Here is a 13,393-nt window from a genome sequence, read left to right on the forward strand (position 1 = left end):
TTAGAGTAGGATTCTTAAAGTCCTAATTGGATTAAGACTAAAATTATATGAGTTCTAATTGGATTAGGATTTCTAAAGTCCTAATTAATTTTGATCTAGTACATAAAGATAACTCCTAATTGGATTAGGATTGAAGAGTTCAATTGAGTCATAGTTCAATTGGATCCTAATTAAATTAGGACTCTTATGGATAAGTCTTGGAGGCCACCTAATCCTCTTTAGAAGAGGATTAAACATCCAAATTAAATCAGCCCACGTCCCTTTTGATTGGATCAAGGGTGCGCACAAGGGAAAAGAAAAGGAGGGGCGTACGCCCCTCCTAATTGGATTCCAAAGGGGCTGATGGCGTGGCCCTTCCTAGATTTTAGGAAGAGCCATGCCTAGGGCTTAATGAAAAAGGGAAAATAAAAAAGGGGCCACCCCCCTGGGTTTTTGGCTTCTTGGTTCATGCGTGCGGCCTCCATCCCTCCCCTCTCTTCCTTCTTCCATCCGCAAGGGAAAAGAAAGGGGCAGCAAGATTGGATCTTATCTTCGTTACATCTTTCTTGCATCCATCATCACCACGCTCTAACTCCAGACTTAGTCCAATTATTCACCATTTTCTTAACTTGGCTGCCATTCATAAAACCCAATCTCTTTATCATCATCTTCTACTTCTTCCTTCATCTTTCCATCAATCAAAATCCTAACCGCCACTTGATAAAAACAAAAAGAGAGAGCAAAGATCAGCCCTTCCGTCTGAGTCCACCACATAAACCCCACCTCCGTTCTGCATCAATTGATATCAGAGCAACCATCTCACCTTCGTTCTGTATCAATTGGTATCAGAGCAAATCGATCCACATGAGTACAAGAAGAAGCCATCCCTATTATTATGATACCTACTATGACAATCAATATTATCCCTACAATATCGAACGACAACAAGATGATCTGATGGATGAAGTTCGATATCAAATATCTACCCTAGCATGAAAGATGGATATTGTGAAGGCAGAACTATGACGTCGTAGCCGTGTCAAACCACAAGTTGAGCAACGACCTTCAGAATGCAGCAACAAAGGCACCCCTTCTTCTCGAGGTATTTCTCCGTCTATAAGATCTAAAATTTTTGCAAATAGGGATACATATCCGAAGCGAAGAACAACAAAATTCAGTGAAAAAACAATGAGTCCTATGCCACAAAGAAAAAGCAAACCCGATTGCTCTAAGTGCGGTGGCTGATGACACCTCACTGACATTTGTTCCACTAAAGATCAGCAGAATTTTGAAGAAGATCTTGGCGCTAGTCTTGAAAATTCAGAAGCGTCGTCTGATGATGTTCCTACCGCTGAGATCCCTTTCCCTTCCCCTGAAATCTCTCCTAAGCTCGCCGAGGTTGAGGACAAAGAGAAAGACAATGTGGAAGAACAAATTTTAGAAGTGATACTATCTGAATCTGAGCATATTTTAGTTAATTTTTCTGATGTAACTCCAGAAGAATTGCCAAAGGAAGATAGATCAAAAAATTCAGCAGAGATCAAGCATGAAGATGGAACCGTGTTCGCATTGGATGGTTCTAAAATTTCAGAAGAGATTGTTGGAAATTGTATCCTAAGAGTCAATCGTCAGTATGTTGATGATTGAATTTTGTAAATAAATTGATAAATTAATAAAGTATTATTTGGCATTATTTATCATTTCATTGTACATCTTCAAATGAACTCTTATATAATGAAGTCCTTAGGACTTATTTTATGATAAAGGAGGATTTATCTTCAAGTCCTTAAAATTGTTCGTGATCAAATGATATGCTGTTACTAGGACGACAGCATTATCGAGATTAGGTCGTTGTGTGACATATATGTTGGTTGTCCTCTTAACCAAGTAGTGTGGAGACACTGATATGTCACACAGATGAAGTGTAAGAGTACATTTCACTAAACGTGACCAATTCCGGAACACTCTACTGTCAAGAGATTATTCCGAGTGGATATGGGTATATGTGTCCCTCCGACCTGAGATCATCACGATGACCAATAAGCAACTCATTGTACTTTGGTACCGAACTATCTGAGTTTCTAATTCAGTGACGGAAGGTTACTAGGTGCAGTCAAGTACTTGCGAAGTCGGTGTGTGAGTCAAGATGGAATTGACCCCTCCTGGTGACAGGAGATATTGCCCTTATGTTCAATTTAGCAAAATCTTGGCCAGGATAATCCTTGAGACATGAGGGTTCTTTTGGCTATAAAAGACCCCCACGCCTAGGGTTCAAAATATAAAATATTTAGAGGTTTCAAAAAATTTTGAAAAAATTTTCTGAGGGCATCCATCCCTTCTTCTCCTTCTTCCTCACGTCCATCCTCCATCTCCTTAAAGAACAATCAAAGATTGAGTGTTTAGAAGGGGAAAGCTTCAGCCATTGCAGCGTTCCTACGCGAGCTAGCACTCCCGCGAAAAGACGATCTACCTAGAGCTTCGCGTGGACAATCTATAGAGGCCGGACATGTGTACGGCTGCAAAGCGTGATCAAGGAGTCATCCAAGACCTCCAAAAAATCAGGTATGAGATTTGATCTCATTAAATTTAAGATTAGATCTTAAACATGGTTGCTGAAATTTCAAGGTTACTGAAATTTCAGAATTCTATATTAGACATAGAATCATTGTTTCATGCTTTACATAAATATTTAAATCATGGTTCTTATTTTTGTTGTAGAGATATGATCTCTAGCATGCATAAAAATAAAATAGTTTAATTTTTAAATGCTTCCGCTGTAATTTTTTGAAAATAAGTGCATGCAACCCGCAAGGATTTCTTTCAATGGTATCAGAGCCAAGGTTCATTGAATGTTTAAATTATTTATGCTTAAAATAATTGTATTAATCTGAGCAGTTTAGTAATCTAATTGGATTAATCATCAGGCCGTCTGGTCATAGGAGAAAGAAGGGTTCGTTACCCTCTTTTCCCATTCGATGGGATCTCCTATGGCATGTAGGGGTGCCACTGTGATTGATCCTTGAAGATGAACAATGAAAGGTAGATTAAAATCTGTTTTAATCTTTGTAATTAAATACAAGATTTATAAATATGTTTAGATCAGATCTAAAGAGTATTTATGAATGATTTAGTTACTGATTTTTCATAATTAATCAGATCTGAAAATCAGTTGCATGTGATGCATGAGATCTAGGTAAATTCATGTTGATGTATACGTGATATAAAGAACATGAATAAATTTGAAATCATAAACTTGTTTAGATTAAATCTAAATAAAATTTATGATTCATTTATTTTCTGATTTTGTATGACAAATCAAATCTGAAAACAAATGCATATGATGCATGTTGTTTAAGCTAATTCATATTAGTTTGTATATGTGATATGTGAACACAAATCATCTAAGATTTAAACATGAATTAAATCTGAAATAAATATGATTAATTGCAAATCTCAGATTTGAAAATAAGTTTTAAGAACTGAAACTTTATAATTAATATGTAATTAAAAGAATATGCAATGATCTGAAATTTTCATAAGCTTACACTTAATTAAGAATTAAGTGACATGAAAACCTATATCTAGAATTATGAACTCAATTCAATGATATTGCATAATTCTTGGGGGTTTGGGTTAGCTTGAATCAAGTTCTTAAGATTGGGTTAGACTTAAGGTTAGAATCATTCATGGACTATTAAAATTAATTGATCAAATCTAATTAAGTAGTAACTAGATTAGGTCAAGGTAATTCTAGTTCAATTTGCAATAATTGTAGATTGATCAAGTGCATGTCTTTGATTAGACCAAGATGGAACTTGATTTAGGCTCAGAGGTAGAGCTCGAGTCATTTGAGTGATCAAATCGAAATTGATTAACTAGTCGGTGTCTAAGGTAAGTTTGGCAGACTTGACTGGTGGTTTTTAATTGAAAACTACTCGCACTGATTCGTCTTTGTCGAGTTAATGGCATATCCCTTCCACCGATCTCACTTACCTGGTGGACATGGTCAATCACATTTTGATTAAATCACTTAATGATTCGAGTTGACCCAAGCCTTTAAGAAAAATCAGTATGACTGTTTTAGGTGTCTCCTTAACCGGATTAAATCTAGTTCTTATTAATCTGACTTAATGAAGTCAGTGGGAGGATCCAGATTAACCGATTTTTCTCATCTATTCTTAATTAAATCAAATTCTCTAAAATTATTAGGTTCCTAAAATAAAATAGTTATAGAGATAACTAGGTCATAGCTTCCCATTAAGTTGGATGATAATGGGTCCAATGGCTAGATAATCATTGGAGGCGCCACACGCCTGGTGATTATTTGACCATTGGAATTATCATTCAATATATGATGAGTCGAGTGTACCTTCAATAGGTGATCAGGTGGGCTGAGCCACACTAGTGTATGCAAGGGAGTCGTTCTAGAGTACGTGACCTATTATTTTTCTTTTATTGCATGCTTGACTGATCAAGTACTAGTGTATGCAAGGGAGTCGTTCTAGAGTATGTAACCTATTACCCTTTGACCTTGAAATAGAACGGACCCTTAAGAATATTCGAGCTGAGATCAGAACATTAGAATCATCCCCACCTCCTGAGATGGCTGAAGAACAACCCAAACTCCTGAGAAAGTACTTTACTCCCACCATTTACACTTCCCCATCTTGCATTCGATTACCTGAGGTAGCAGCTGTACAATACGAAATAAAGTCTAGTGTGATCCAAATGCTCCCATCTTTTTATGGGCTCACCAACGAAGAACCATATAAACACCTAGATGAATTCCTTGAGATTTGCACCACTGTCAAGATTCAGAACTTCACTAATGATGCTCTGAAACTTAGATTATTCCTTTTCTCCCTTAAAGACGGAGCTAAGCAATGGCTGAATTCTTTAGAAGCCGATTCGATTCGTTCCTGGGATCAAATGCAACAAGAATTTCTAAAAAAATACTTTTCCATAGGAAGAACGAACCAGTTTAGATGTGCCATCACGAGCTTCTCCCAAACCGAGGGAGAAGAATTTCATGAAACTTGGAAGAGATTTCGGGACCTAATCCGAAAATGCCCACATCATCAAATACCTAAATGGCAGCTAGTGCAATGTTTCTATGACGGATTAACTGAACGAAACCGTCAGATGATTGATGCCGCATGCGGGGGGACTTTCATGCTTCAAAATGAGCATGAAGCATGGCAATTATTTGAAAATCTTAATGAAAACTCCCTCCACCATGCTTCTTGTTCTCGTCAAGTACCCCCGAGTTCTCAAAGAAAAGGGACCATTTGTGAAATAAGTCATTCTATGGACCTGTCTAGCAGGTAGATGCATTGTCTTATAAGATTGACCAACTGATGATAGGAGGACATGTCGTTAGCTCTTTCCAAGCACAAGTGTGTGCTATCTGTTCTAGCCCATCGCACCATATTCATGAGTGCCCCTCAGCACCCCAATTCTTCGAACTCGTGCAAGAACACATCAATGCTGCCCAAACACAGCCCAGACCGGGTAATGACCCATTTTCCAATACATATAACCCAGGATGGCAGAATCATCCAAATTTTTATTGGAGGCAGCAAGCTTCGAATACTGCCCAACCCTACTCCCAAAATTTTCAAACCCTCAGAATTTTCATCTCTACCGTCCCTCAACTCAATTTCAACACCCTCCTCCTCCAACCCAAAGAAATACAGCCTTTCAGGAGAAAGTGTTGACTGCCCTCCATTTTCCTCTACCTTTCATAGATCAAATTTTGGAACGGTTGGCTGGTCAAGATTTCTACTGCTTCTTAGATGGTTATTCTGGATATAATCAAGTACCTGTTTACCCGGACGATCAAGAGAAAACCACCTTTACCTGCCCATTTGGGACATTTGCATATAGAATGATGCCTTTTGGACTATGCAATGCACCCGCAACTTTTCAACGATGCATGATGGCCATTTTTTCAGATATGGTGGAAAATATTCTAGAAGTGTTCATTGATGATTTCTCAGTCTTGGCCTATCTTTTGACAATTGTCTGGATAATTTGACCTTAGTTTTGAAAAGATGTAAGGAGACCAACCTAGTGTTAAGTTGGGAAAAGAGCCATTTCATGGTTCAAGAAGGCATAGTTTTGGGACACATCGTGTCCAAGAGGGGCATTGAAGTAGATAAAGCCAAAGTCGATCTTATTTCCAATCTCCCTCCACCCAAAACTGTGAAACAAATCCGTTCATTCCTTGGCCATGCTGGCTTCTACCGTCGCTTCATTTAGGATTTCAGTAAGATTTCCAAACCCTTGTGCAATCTTCTTGCCAAGGACACTCCCTTTGTCTTTAATGAAGCATGCAAAGAGGCATTTGAAAATCTTCGCTCGAAATTGACCACTGCAACTATCATACGGCCTCCTAATTGGATCCTTCCATTTGAACTGATGTATGACGCATCCGACTATGCCATTGGGGCAGTTTTAGGGCAACGGCTAGATAAGGTACCTCATGTCATCTACTACGCTAGTAAAGCACTCTCAGATGCACAATTGAACTACACCACCACTGAGAAAGAGTTACTAGCTGTAGTATTCACGCTAGACAAGTTTCGATCGTACCTTTTAGGATCCAAGGTTACCGTATTTACTGATCATGCTGCCCTCCGACATCTTCTTGCAAAAAAGGATACCAAACCCCGTCTGATTCGATGGATTCTTTTACTACAAGAATTTGACCTAGAAATTCGTGATAAGAAGGAACTGCAAATGTCGTAGTGGACCACTTATCTAGGATTTTTCTTGAGCCCTCTAAAAATACCTCACCCTTACACGATTCTTTTTCAGATGAACAATTATTTGAGGTACAAGGAATGAAAACGCCATGGTTTGCAAATATAGTGAATTACCTTGCCATAGGACGAATTCCTGATGATTGGTCAACTCAAGACAAGAACCGATTCTTTTCACAAGTAAAGTTCTATTATTGGGATGATCCCGATCTATTCAAGTATTGTCCCGATCAAGTAATCCGTCGATGTGTCCCCGAATGCGAATTTCAAAGTATTCTTTCATTCTGCCATTCACAAGCTTGTGGGGGACATTTTGGGGGTAGAAAAACTGCAGCAAAAGTTTTACAGAGTGAATTTTATTGGCCCACACTTTTCAAAGATGCCCATAACTTTTGCCAACTTGTGAACGGTGCCAACAGATGGGTACCATCTCCCGTAGAGATATGATGCCTCTCAATCCTATTTTAATTGTAGAAATATTTGATGTCTAGGGTATTGACTTTATGGGCCCTTTCCCACCATCTTTTGGTTTCGAATATTTTAATTGTAGGGGTTGATTATGTTTCAAAATGGGTAGAAGCTGTCGCAACTAAAACTAATGACCACAAGGTTGTGGTTAAATTTTTACATTAAAACATCTTTTGACGTTTTGGCACACCCCGAGCCATCATCAGTGACGGGGGATCTCATTTTTGCAACCGATTTTTCGAGGCTTTGGCTCGCAAATATTGAAATATAACATCACCCATAAAGTTGCTACCCCATACCATCCCCAAACGAGTGGACAAGTCGAGGTGTCTAATAGGGAGTTAAAATACATCTCAGAGAAAACGGTACGTCCCGATAGAAAAGATTGGTCTCAAAGGATAAATGATGCACTCTGGGCCTACCTACTGCCTACAAAACTCCCATTGGCATGTCCCCCTACCGATTAGTTTTTGGAAAAGCTTGTCACTTACCGGTAGAACTTGAACATAGAGCTTTCTAGGCTATCAAAAAGTTTAATTTAGACATGGCAATAGCTGGTCCTAACCGAAAACTCCAACTAAGTGAACTTGAAGAGTTGCGCAATGAAGCCTATGAAAATGCTAAAATTTATAAAGCAAGGACTAAGGCTTTTCATGATAAAAACATTAACCGTAAGTCCTTCGAACATGGTCAAAAGGTTTGGCTATTCAATTCCAAGTTGCGACTCTTCCCGGGTAAACTTCGCTCTAGGTGGGATGGACCATTCGTAGTGAAAAAGGTTTCTCCTTATGGTGCAGTAGAGATCCAACACCTCAATGGTGGACATGTTTTAAAAGTCAATGGCCAAAGGTTAAAACCTTATGTGGACTGTGTTGCCGACGGACAATTGATCGAATTCCTTAATTTGATGAACCCTGTTTACCAAAATAATTAAGGATGCACTGTGTCTGGCTGAAGACAATAAACTTAGCGCTTGTTGGGAGGTAACCCAATTCTCTTAGATTTCTTTAACATTGAGGACAATGTTAGGTTTAGGTTTGGGGGTATTTTTAATTTTTTTAAAGCATTTTTGTTTTGTTTGCATCTCTTGCATTCGTTCTCACTTCACAATGTCAGGTTTAGGTTTGGGAGTCTTCATCTTGATTTTCATTCAAAAAAAATAGTGTTCATTTTCATTTTTATAAATTAAAAAAAAATAATAAAAAATAATAAATAATAATAAAAAAAATATTTTTTACCTAATTTCTATACATTAATGCGAGAATGATAAACACACAAGGTATATAAAATCTAAAAAGCCCAATGACTAGTCGGAAGTAATACAAATTTAAGTTCTTTTTATTAAGTCTCTCTTAGGGAGTTGTAAGCTAATTAATACTTTGGAATTTCACTACACACTGGCCGACCCTTCTAAGGTCTAGGCTCGACATTATGTTGATAGTATAGTAGCAACCTTGAACCCTGATGAATCATACTTATCTAATCCAAAAAAAAAAATCATCAATAAAAATGGATTTAGTCAGGAACATCGAAAGGGCTACCTATTGTCAAAGGTCAGGTGGGCTTGTGATGAGAACTCCGAGCATAAGTCCGTAGGGGAGTCTTGATACCCGACACCTTGTGCCAACTGGTGTGAGAGTTGTCGACTGATTGCTCGTTACACGGAAAAGTCACCACAAGAGTAAAAGTGCACAATTTATACATTTTTCTTTTAAAAAAAAAACTCTGTATTGACCTTGTAAAAGACAATAGTGTGAAAGCCGTCGTTGTAAAAATTTGAGTAAACTAGAATATTACAGATAAAGCCCGTGAGGTACTAAAGTAAACATCCACAACTCTCGAAATTCTGCAGATAAGATGATTTTGAATTGGTGAGTAGGTCCCTTTCGACCAATCTTTGGAAACTACTAGTCTTAGCAATATTTTGGAGATCCGAACTCTTAACTTGTGTACGGTCCAGATTTCACCGAGCACTCCAGTATAAATAAATCTTACAACTCCCTAACGGAAATTTAATGACCTCAACTTGAATTGCATTTTGACCTAGGATTTGGGCTGACCTAGTAAATAAAATCGTGTGTGCTTTGAAATTCTTATCATTTATGTATCTTAAATTAGATTTTAATAATAATAAAAAAAGGGAGAGTTTTTGAAATTCTTTGCTAGTATGCATTTGGAATTTGATTTTCACTTCATAGATCAATCGATCTAAAAAAATAAAAATAAAAATAAAAGAAATTAATAATAACAATAATAATAAAATGATTCATTTTAAGATTGAAGTTTGTGGGTATCTTCACTGAAAACCCTCACGAGACTATAACTACGAAAGTGAGTTAGAATTTTTCTTTTCTAGTTTTATTTTGCTCAAGGACTAGCAAAACATAGGTTTGGGGGTGTGATAAGTGCTGAATAATTTATAATTTAGTTATCTTTCCATGGCACTTATCAATGTTCCTAAACTGATAAATACATATTTTACCATGAAATTGAATAATCATTGAAATAAATTTAAATTATGGTAAGAAGTAAATAATTCTTTTCTTAAACCAGACTCTGAACTTGTCTCTCTCTTGGTTGCGATCTTTCATGAAAACTACAGGAAAACATATAAGGAGGAGATTGTGTTGATCCGGTTCGGTAACCTGATGGAATTGTAATCACGCTAAGGGTATAATTAAATGGGTTTTGGTCCTGATTAGATTGAAAGTTATAATTAATTATTTTTGTATGGGGAAAAGGTTTGAGTAACCCTTTTTATTAAGTCACAGTCTTGTTTATTTTATCTGGTCGAGTTCGGTCTGAAGCAGTTTAGCAAGAATTAAATTTAAATAACATTGGGCTCGAGAACAAGTTCAAGCAAATCAACGATCATGACCCACCTCAAATCCAAAGCCAATTCCCAACCAATTCCTTATCTGCCTTTGTATAAAATTTATAATTTTAAAACTAAAAAAAATAATTAAATATCCACAGTAATTTCGGGAAAAATTATTGGAATCACTGTTCATATGAACAGTGTTCCGTGAAAAACTCTGTTCATATGAACAGTGTTACAAAAAAAAAATATAATCCACTGCTTATCTTCTTCCTCCCGCAATGCATCACGGTCATCCACCTTCCTCCCGTCGATCCCGCGACCAGATCCGCCGCCCGTTCCAGCCGCATCAGCCGCGTGTCTTCCGCATCCAGGTAGCTGCGGCATCGTCATCGTCCCCGGGTGTTCCGCCATCAGTCGATGCAGCCAGCGACCACTCCTCCACGATCCCAGCCGGCTGCAATCAACAAGCCGTTCCAACCGCCCAGCAGCCGAGATTCACATCCTCCGATCAGCCCATTCCAGCCAGCGACCGAGTGGAAGACCAATCTCCTCCGCGATCATCATCCACCTAGCCACCAGCTGTCGAATCACAGAAATGGCGTTCCGTCTCTTCCTCTTCCGGATTCCCATCGATCCTTCGATTGGCTCCTCCCACGTATCCCCTGCATCCGTGAAGCAAATCCCGGCAGCCGGTGATTCAGCCCTCCTGCATCAAGCCAAGGATCATGCATCCAAATCGGGATATGGATTCAACCCCTTCTCCCGTCTGTATTCATCTTCCACGGACCACTCTTCCGTGACTAGCTCCCATGATCCAGCCGTTGATGTGCATTCCGCCCAAGGATCATGCGTCCGTTCCTCTTGGATTCATTGCCAGGGAGAGATCTATATAAAGGGTAGAAGAAGAGAAAGGAGGGGGTAGAGAGCTCGGTTCAATAGAAAATAGGGGAGACTCTGTTTCGATGAAGAGAAGAGAGAAAAGAGCTGAGCCAGAGAAAGAAGAAAAAGAAATAAAAAAAAAGAAAGAGAAAGGAGGGGGGAGAGAGAATATTTTGGGTATTTTGGAAATAGAGGGATGCCAAATGGAACGGAAGATTTTCATATGAAAATGGGAGGTCGTCCGGAAGCCATGCGCAGCTAAACCTCTAATCTAGGGCTGGATGAAGCCCTAGCAATGTAAAAGGGCATTTGTAGTTCTTACTCTTTTAAATTTTTTGGAGCTTGTTTAAATTCTAATTTTCAATGAAATATTCCTTTATGATATTTAAACTTTGAGCATGCTAGTTACTATTCATGTTTGCTAAAGTAGTCTAAGATGATCCATGCCTAGGAAGAAGAGGTGTACTGCGCCCTAGGTTAGCATAATTAGGTAGAAACTTCTTGCTATACCTAAAATGGATTTTCTTAAAACTCTTTATGCTTTTATTTTAAAAGGCTTGTAGCCAATATTGCATGCCTCTCCAAAAGATTAAAAAAAAATAAAGAACACAGACCTTGATGCAATGCTATGTGGTGGACTCCAAACCCTAGATCCATTTACTCTGATAAATTCTAATTCGTACTCATAGATTAATTTAGTTAAATCAAGTTAGCAAATTCTTCTTTTTGATTTATTTTTTAAAGAAAAATAACTTATTCTCCAATCTCTGTGGACCGACACCCGTAATCACTATCCTACAGGATACGTGCTATTGCGTGGTTTATTTTCGAAATTGAAAGGACCGATCATGGTGTCTGGTTGAGATGATTGCTGATGTGGTGTTGAGGTGGCGTCCCAATAGGTGTCACATAGCATGTTGTATAGTAATTGGTTCTTCTGATGAGGTGGCATGACGTTGCAGTGGTTCTTTTGATGAGATGATGTGGTCGGCTCCTTATGCTTGACTTCATCCTGGTTGGCGTGCTTCCATTGGTTGGAGTGGTGGTGAGGTGGCCAGCTGATGTTGATGTGGATGCCGAGGTGGTGCTTCAAGGGTGTGCAAAGATGGTGGTAGAAACATACAAGGTGGTAGTAGAAACATACAACCTGTCCTGACTTGGCTTGCTTTCTGACTTATTGATTTTATTTACAGGACTCGATCAAAGCCACAGTGACCTTGAGTTAATTGATTGGAGTCTTTTCTGGATTCTGGTGCCCGCACCAATTCTCCCGGGGTGGAAAGAATTCGACTCTGTCGAACAGGGGTTGGTTTGGCTGTGGTACTTTTCTAGAAGATCTGGATTGAGTCTCTGTAGGTCATCTCCAGTAATCCATGAATCATCAGATTTTGGTCGACCCTTCCAGTGAACCAAATAGCGTTGGTACCCTTTGTTCCGGGTGGTGATAGCTTGATCATCCAAAACATGTTCAACCCTATCTCTCGATTCTGGAAATGTGGCTGGAGGGCTCTCAGGTGTGGGTTCACTCTCAATGGGAGCATGATCAAAAGGCTCACTAGGTATCAATGTTGGTCCCTTATACTCTACAAGGTCTGAGATGTTGAAGGTCGAGCTAATACCAAAATCAAGGGGTAAGTCAACCACATAAGCGTTAGGTTCAATTTTCTTTAATATCCTAAATGGACCTGCACTGCGGGCATGCAATTTTTTCATAGTTCCCAGGAGAAACCTTTCAGGTTTTAGTCTAATCATTACATAGTCTCCTTCAATGAATTCCTTAGCTCGTTTGTGACGATTAGCTGCTTGTGCATAAGCTTTGTTACTCATGTCAATTTTCTTACTGATTTCTGTTGCCCAAGGTGACAACCCAGGAGTGGGGGGTGAATTGGGTTTTCTAAAAATTATGTTCCCTAATTTACTTTGAATTGAATGCAGCGGAATGATAAGATGTTATTTACTTAAGCTCTAGGCAATTACAAGTAAAGCAGTGGAAAATTAAGCTAGAGCAATTATCCTATGGCTTTAGGGTGCAATTGATCTAAAATTAACTTATAGTTGTATGATCAATTTTAATCTATGTGAATGGTAAGAATGGAGTGGAAGCTAAGCAAGTTCTAAACAATCACTTATAAATCTATAGAAAACAAAGCTAGAGATATTATACAATCAAGTATGAATGTAAGGCATGAAATACAAGAGATAAGGCATCACAAACACAAAGATGTATAGTGGTTCGGTGCACCCCAGCACCTACATCCACTCCCCAAGATCTCTTGGAAATTTCACTATAATCCCTCAGATTACAGCCGGTTGTTTTATAAGCTCACAACCTAACTTGTTGTTTTCACGAGATCACAACGAACTCGGTCGATTTTCACAGGCTCACCGACTAGAACCAACCGATTGTTTTTCCGGATTCACAATCAAATCCAGTTGGTTTTCTCCGGTTCACCAACCACAACCTTACACCGTTGGTTTTCCT

Source organism: Phoenix dactylifera, chromosome 12, assembly GCF_009389715.1.
Source record: "Phoenix dactylifera cultivar Barhee BC4 chromosome 12, palm_55x_up_171113_PBpolish2nd_filt_p, whole genome shotgun sequence".
NCBI classification, from domain to species: Eukaryota; Viridiplantae; Streptophyta; class Magnoliopsida; order Arecales; family Arecaceae; genus Phoenix; species Phoenix dactylifera.